Source organism: Sorex fumeus, unplaced genomic scaffold (genome assembly GCF_029834395.1).
Source record: "Sorex fumeus unplaced genomic scaffold, SorFum_2.1 ptg000078l, whole genome shotgun sequence".
Lineage (NCBI taxonomy): Eukaryota > Metazoa > Chordata > Mammalia > Eulipotyphla > Soricidae > Sorex > Sorex fumeus.
The window spans coordinates 1328258-1336233 of NW_026606135.1; the positions used below are offsets into that span (position 1 = coordinate 1328258).

The 7976-nt window shown below is 36.5% G+C and overlaps 1 non-coding gene across 1 annotated transcript; it reads right to left on the minus strand.

The window, feature by feature from the left end:
* Positions 1-6036: 6036 nt before the first annotated feature.
* Positions 6037-6200, minus strand: LOC130038686 (U1 spliceosomal RNA). The gene has a single exon (XR_008794755.1). It is a non-coding gene; the product is annotated as a U1 spliceosomal RNA (small nuclear RNA).
* Positions 6201-7976: the final 1776 nt, after the last annotated feature.

Below are 7976 nucleotides of genomic sequence, written 5' to 3' on the forward strand. Positions count from 1 at the left end.
AATGCATTTTTTAATAAATTTTCTGTTTGTGGAGAGGCTCATATAAACAATCATGTTCAAAATATAGAGAAACAATAGCTAAAAAATATACAGGTGTCTTACCTCACAAAGAAGTAATATATAGGATAATGCAAAATTCTACAAGTCATGTAAGCTGGGTAGAGGAAGGGAGTGGGAATCAACAAAAAATAGAAAATTCATAGAGGAATCTGAATTTTGGTAAAGATAAAAGAAAATGTTTTCTATCATTAAGAATCATGAAATTTGACACCACAAATCTCACACTAATCAATCCAACTAAAATTTGAAAGTCTGATAATATAATGTTGACAATATTGTAAGCCATAGAAGACTTACATTTAGCTGGTGAATATGCATATTGGTAGAACTTAAAAAACAATTTAACTAATTATGTTGCAGTTGCCCAAATCCCTTAAGCTGGTAATTTCACTTCTTGCTATATACCACTGAGATATTTTTGTATGTTAGCAAACATGAAGAACAATGTTTATAACAACATCAAACCTAGTAGGAAGATATATAATATAATGCAATTATGATGCAAACATTCAAAAATGGAGTATAACAACAGTAAAATAAAAGAACTGGAGCTATATATATGTGTGTGTATATCAAACATGACAAAATTATTGTAATAATTGCACCTAAGTAGATAAGAAATACCTATTTAATGCAAGAAGCATATACTTAAGTATATGAACTTGATAGGATTATACAAAATAATCCTTTATAGTTGCATGAAGATTTATAAAAATACTTAAGCATAGGAAAGAAAATATGAAATGCAGAGGCGTGGTTTTCTAGTAAAGAATAGGAAGAAATTCAAAAGAATATTTAATTTTTCTGATCAGGTTTTACTTCTTATTAGATATATATGTGCATAGTTATTCAATATTTATTTGCATGTCTTAAATACAACAAATTTTCTTTTTAAAGTGAGGTTATGATAGCCGGTAGTAAATGGAAGAGTTTTATTTTCTTTTCCTGGGAACAAAAGGTGCTCCAGGAACAGTCTCACATTTTTTCAAAGCTATATAATATATTCAGATGTAGCAAGAAAAGAGAACTGGGAAAACAGACAAACAAAAGCGCATCTCAGGAAGAAATTAAGCCATGGCTCAGTAGACCTGATGCCCTATATGGAGGAAATTAATTTTTGTCGTGTGTCCATGTAACACCTTCACTTCTTTTGTTAAACACTTTATTCGCCCTTTGACTGGTAACACCCATTTCCCTCCTCCCCTCACCATCCTTGTTAGCATGGATCTCTCTGGAGGATATAACCAAAGTAAAAGCTAGTTACTGAGCTATGTGATAGTTTTAGGATATACCGCCCAAACTCAGTGAAAGTCAAGATTGTGCAGGATGTCATTGGAAAGACATTTTTGCTTCTGCCCGATCTTACTGAGAGCTTAATACTGCATAAACTCCAATGCAGCTTCACATTGTTTGGAGTGCTACCAGCTAGTTTGAGCGTGAAGACTCTGAGGTAGATTTGTCCACTATTCTAATCAAGCTGTGCTTGACAATGGCCCAGCCTTGAGCTCTCCAGACCTGAAACTTTCTACGTTGTCTGTATGAATATGACTAAATTTGTCCTTTTCTTGGGACCAGAGGGATCTTAATTGATAAATCTTTCATTAGTTGTAAAGCTAACCTCCTGAAATGAACCATGTCAGTTTGGATAAAAAAAAAAAAAAAACACTATTCTGCTCTTCCATACCCACTTTTCTTCCACCTACCAGGTCATTAGCTTCCAGGAATTTATTTCCTAACCACCTCAGCGACTAATAAAAAGAAACACAGCGGGCTCTACTGAGATCCAAACTTAGGCCTTTTGTCACAGAATCGCTAATCAAAACAACTCAAATTGCCTTCTTATAAATTAAACTCTTCTCTCTTTAAAAAAAAAAACTGTTCTGTTAACTAGAGACATTCATCCAAGCCAAAAACACTTGATAAAGACCCAGTGAGGCAGGTCTGGGGGAGGGGGACAAAGAAAGAGGGGAATCATTGTTATCTTCACATCCAGTATCTGAGAAAAGTGAAGAAATCAGAGAAGAGTTTGTGAAGAGGTAATTTGTTTACTCTTGTCAGATGTTTCACAACACAGGTGATGGTCTAAAATTAAATATCCTTTAAACAGCATGTACCCAGACTAATGAAAATCAAAGTTCAAGGGCTTGTTCCAATTGTGATGAATAATTTACCCGTGTGTAAGGATTTATTGACTAGCTGGGGAATATTTAAAATTTGCATCTCACTTACCACTGTAGATTTTTTTTCCAAGAGCATTTAATCTGTTCTGTTTTTCTCTGTTCTTTAAAAGGTCTTGACTTGCTATTCTTAAATGAAGTTACCCTCGTCTACTTTCTTTTCAGTGAAATGAAACTATCTTTAAATAACTCACCTAGATGGCTGAGTTTTAAAAATTTTTGGACAATTTCTTTCTGTCCAAGTTCCTATATGTTTTCTGTTCTATTTAACCTAATTAATTCCCTCCTATTTTATGATGTCTGGGGCATTATCAATTAAATTAGCTGCTAAATTGGAAGAGATTCATTATCTGAGAATTATTAGATATTTGTTTAGAATTTGTTTAGAAAAACCTGCAAAATTATTTTTAAAATGTCATCCTCTGAAAGTATTAGAGCATGGGCATCTTTTCGATTCTGCTTCATGGCATCTGATTGTAATGGGCCTTTTGTAGTTATTTGCCTTTTGCATGTTGGTGTATCAAAGTCCTTCCTCTCTCTGCTCAGCATGACGATTAATCCTTCATGACACAGGCTCCTTTCTCAGTTATCAGTTAGATTTATCTAAAAGTACACATTGACAACTGAGTGACAGATGGGGTGAGGGGACAATCACATTTCTCTCATTCTTCTTGGCGCCGGTGTACTTGCCATGTGATCTTTTCTTTCTGCTGATTCTGGCATCTACAAGAGGCTGTATACCTGGCCTCTTGGACCACTTCCTCACACTGCTCTCCTCCCCAAGTAGTAGAAGCATCTGTCATAACTAATCTGTGTATTCCAAAGTTATGTTAAATGGATCTCATTCTAAATTCTCTCCACAGAACAAGCTAGCTGGCCTTTCTTTTTTTCTACTCTGATATATGAGACTGATAGTAATTAGTATTGGATCACACATTATTTGTACTCATATCTTGAATGAGTTTTGGCACTGAGTGGCTGCAAGTGTCCAAAATTCTGGAAGGAAAGAGAATCACAGAACAGTGGGTTCAACGTTCTACATGATGTTTTCTCTCGAGGCATTTGTCAACTTGTAAGAGGCTGAAGAGAGATATATTTGAAACTACAAAAAAAAAACTAAGCAGAGATTTCAATAATTTCAGGAAAAGTGTTTAGTCTCTTGTACACACACACACACACACACACACACACACAAAACCCCATGAATTTCCCTTCTCTTTTGTTGTTGTGGTTTCAGTGACTAGTAATCACATGTTCTTGCTCACTTGCTGGACTTACCGGTGCAGTGCTTTCACATGTTCTCATTGAAGTTTAGTTATGGTGTTTGTACTCAGGCTAAGGTATTCACTGTGGTTACTATGTTGCTCACACTATGTTTTCTGGTGTGCCACACATTCTGGCCACAGTGTTCCTATAGTTTTGTTGAAGTTGCCCACCAGTGAATACACACTCTCTGATGGGGCCAGGAGTCCCAGAGAGTGGAGCTGCAGGACAACACTTAGTGTATTGGGCAGTGTATGGGGGATCAAACTTCTGACCTTATGCTTGCCAAATAGGCACTCATAGAGATTGTGTCTTCTCCCTGCCCTTCCTCCCCACCATGAATTTAACGCCATGAAGGAGGTATCTTTGAAACATATTAATATTTAGTTGAGATTCGTGAATATCTTCTCCCAGGAATAATATAAAGGAAGTAGGTCAGTTCTTGTAAAACCTGGAATATAACCTTAAATTATCTTAATATTGATTAAATTAAGGCAGTCTTCCCAAGGTGGTCTGCCAGAAGAAAATTAAATTCTACCTAGAAGAATATCAATCATCCAATCATCAAAAGCATCTATAGTTTTTAAATGTGCAATAAAACAAACTAAATGTGATAGAAAAAAATTGCCTATGTGACTAAAAATAAAGAGAAAAGAAATAACCATAATGGAATAAAACTCCAGGTATATAATATGACTCCTGCCTTTGAAGTTACCAGATAACTACTTTTAAGAGGCAGTTGTTATCTTATTTAAGGAAATAATTATTTTTGATAGAATGTAAATATCCAAAAGGATTTAAAGTGAAATTCTAGAACTAAAGTTAAAGTAATTTAAGGTAGTTTTCTTTAACCTTTCTACATCCACGGACCAATACTGATCCACAAACCAGCAGCTGAAGACCGCTGCTTTAAATAATTTCAATAGATGAGTTCTCTAGAAGTTTGTTTGCAAAAGAAGTCAGTAAAGTGGACTAGTATTTAAAATAATAAAATGAAATTGAAAATAAAAATGTGTTGACTGAATGAATTATTAACAGAGAAAAAGAGAGGAAATAAATGGGGCATGCATTCAAATCCGTCCCCTCTCATGCTGGAGCGATAGCACAGCTGGTAGGGCATTTGCCTTGCATGCAGGCCACACGGCCGACCCAAATTCGATTCCTCTGCCCCTTTCAGAGAGCCTGGCAAGCTACTGAGAGTATCTCGCCCACATGGCAAAGCCTGGCAAGCTACCCTTGACATATATCATAGGCCAAACACAGTAACAAGAAGTCTCACAATGGAGACGTTACTGGGTCCACTCGAGCAAATCGATGGACAACGGGAGGACAGTGCTCCAGTGATACAGTGCCCCCCAATCCAATGTATGAAATTGAAGTTCCAGGAAGGAGAAAGAGAAAGAGAATAATGAGTATTCAAACAGTGAAGGCTAAGAATTAGCTGTTAGAAAAGATGAAGTTATGAAATTTACATACAAGTTACATGGAAAGTATCATGTTAAGCGAAATGAGTCAGAAAGAGCGGGATAGACACAGAAAGATTGCATTCATCTGGGGAACATAAAGCAACAAAAAGGGAGAGTGACACACAGGAATGGCTGAGATTAGTAACAGGAATTTTGCTCCATGAATGGAAGGCCAGCCACAGACTCTAGGTGAAAAGGAAGCTCAGATAGAGAAGAGAGTACCAAATGAAGGGTGTTGTGAGGGCCCTCCCAGGGTGGGAGAAGCATGCTGAAGGTAGTCGATAGACCAAACAAGATTGCCACTCAAAGCCTCTCTTGCAAAACACAGTACCCAAAAGAAGAGAGAGAGAACAGGGGGGAATACCCTGCCACAGAGGCAGGATGGGGCGGGGGGGGGGATGAGGGGGGGAGGATGCTGGGACCCATGGGGATGGATGACGGGCACTGGTGGAGGGATGGGGACTTGATCATTGTATAACTGAAACCCAAGCACAAAATTTGTAAGCCAAAAAAAAAAAAAAGAATTTTACAGAACTTAGTGGAAGACCCCAATAAATACTGAATTCAAAGAGACCTACACTTGAACTCTCATAGTAGAACTGATGAAATCAAAATCAAAATGAAAATCTTACATGCATCTAGAGGGAAAGAAATCTTATTAATTTCATACAGCAGTAATAACACTGACACAAGCATAAAATGGTAAAAGAAGGCTTAATTCCAAAGTAAATGCTTTTGGAATTTCCTTTTTGGGTAGAGGTGGGGGTGGGGGACTACACCTGGCAGTATTTAGGGGTTACTCCTAGCTTTCTTTGGTGGCATTGCTCCAGGTGGTTGCTCAGGGAACCATATGGTGCAATGGTCAAACCTGGACCTTCTGTCAGAAGTGTTGTTGAGTTATTTCTCTGGTCCCAAAAATATGTTCTAACTTTAAGATATATATTTTAAAAATTATAGTAAAATTCTTCCAGATACACCAAAAGAAATCTTTGCCTTCTACTAAAATGTAATCTCATACTAAAAATGGGGAAATAACTATATCATAATATTTAAAGACTCTTTTGGGGGGGCTGGGGAGAGCATGAATGCAGTACCCCACTACCACAAATTACACAGTCAACTTTCCCACATTTTGGGAAATTGCAGGGGTCAGCACATCCAAAGTGAAATGGGTAAGACTCTCCCTGGGAAAACCATCTTCTTGATCTTGGTATCTCCCCTGCCAGTTAAGTATTATTTAATGACTCTTCAATTCAAAATTATAACAAATTAAATTTTCCTGGATTTAGGGTCATGGAGATAGCTTAATCTTCCAAGGTGGCCCACATATTCTTTGTGTGCTAGATCCAGGCACCACATCTACTAGTTGACTGCTGCCCTACTTATGGACTTGTGGACCGTATGATCACTATTGTTCCAAATAAGCTCTGATTTTGTGACCATAAAGCCAGAGAAAACTTATCTTAAATTGAGTGTGAATATTTCATAACACTTTTAATTTTATTTATATTTTTTAATATTTAATTTTTTATTTTTAAAGGAATCACCATGGGGTACAGTTACAGACTTATAAACTTTCGTGCTTACATTTCAGTCATACAATAATAGATTACTTATCCCTCCACCAGTGACCATTCTTCACCACCAATGATCCCAGTATTCCTCCCATCCAACCCACCCCACCCAACCCACCCCACCCCACCTCTATGGTAGGGCATTCCCTTTTGCTCTCTCTCTCTTTTTAAGTGTTGTGGTTTGCAAGTGGAAATAGAGATAAACAAATGGGACTATCTTAAACTAAGAAGCTTCTGCACCTCAAAAGATACGGTGACCAAAATACAAATACAATCTACAGAATGGGAAAATATATTCACCCAATACCCACCTGATAAGGGATGGAGGGATGGATATCAAGGAAATACAAGGCATTGGTTGAACTCTACAAGAAGAAAACATCCAAACCCATCAGAAAATGGGGTAATGAAATGAACAGAAACTTTCTCAAAGAAGAAATTCGAATGGCCGAAAGGCACGTGAAAAAATATTCTTCATCACTAATCATCAGGGAGATGAAGATCAGAACAACATCTCACACCACAGAGACTGGCATACATCCAAAAGAACAAAAACAACTGGTGTTGGCGAGGATGTGGGGAGAGAGGGACTCTCCTTCAATGCTGGTGGGAATGCCGACTGGTTCAGCCCTTTTGGAAAACAGTATTGACGCTTCTCAAAGAGTTAGAAATTGAGTTTACATTTGACCCAGCAATACCACTTCTGGGAATATATCCTGGAGATGCAAAAAAGTCTAGTAGAAATGACATCTGCACTTGTATGTTCATTGCAACGGTGTTTACAATAGCCAGAATCTGGAATTTTATTTAATTTTATAACAACTTCGTGAAATAGGATTCGATATTTTTATTACCCCCAACCATTTAGTGATGCAGCAAAGGAAATTCTTAAATTGTGAGTAACAAAATGACAGGCCAAGTTTGACACCAAGTAGTTGTTATTTGATATTATAATTTTTATTTGTGGCTAGGTAGATATGTTCACTCTGAAGCATATTAAACTGCAAATTTAAGATTGCTGTTTCTCAATTATTGTATTTTATTAACAAATCTTTAAAAAACACTGAGAAAATTAAAATTTCACACCATACAGTTTTATTTTTTACATACAGAACATACTATGCTTGAAAAAACTTACTTGGAATTTATTTTTATTAAAGTTATCTACTATATAAAAATTAATCTGAAAAGAATGAAAAGATACACTGAAAACTGGAAGAAAATATCTGAAAATGGATTTGATAAAGAGTTCATGTACAAAACACCCAAGAATTTGTGTCTAAATTATGCAAACAACTCAAATTCAACACCATGAAAGCAAATAACCTAATTAAAATATAAGTAAAATATATGAGTTGACACCTAGTCTAAGCAAATATATAGATCATAACTTTCCACCTAAAAATGTGTTCACTATTATGTTGTTAGGGGATTTT